The sequence below is a fragment of the Neophocaena asiaeorientalis genome, unplaced genomic scaffold (genome assembly GCF_003031525.2).
Source record: "Neophocaena asiaeorientalis asiaeorientalis breed wild unplaced genomic scaffold, Neophocaena_asiaeorientalis_V1.1 scaffold601, whole genome shotgun sequence".
NCBI classification, from domain to species: Eukaryota; Metazoa; Chordata; class Mammalia; order Artiodactyla; family Phocoenidae; genus Neophocaena; species Neophocaena asiaeorientalis.
In genome coordinates, this window is record NW_020174793.1 from 305304 (window position 1) to 305647 (window position 344).

Below are 344 nucleotides of genomic sequence, written 5' to 3' on the forward strand. Positions count from 1 at the left end.
TTGGGTGTTTTTATAACTAGGGTGGAGTTGGCTATAAAACAAATTCCGCCTTTTAGCCTTTTGTCTCACAGGGGAGATGTCTAAATTACCATGACAGTCTCATAGAAACCTGAAGTCAGAGTCTAACTGCACTGCCATATTTTCCTCAACATTTCCTGCCTAAGCAGTAAATTTAAGCATAATTATCTAAAGACAGTGCATGCCAGGGTAACAGATGGCTTGGGAGAGCTCACCTGATTTTCCTGCCTTCCAGTAAATCAAAGATATCAAGCACTAAAGGCAGAACCCATAATATTACTCAGTACTTCAACATCCTATGGAAACAAGAATGCACTACAGTCAGG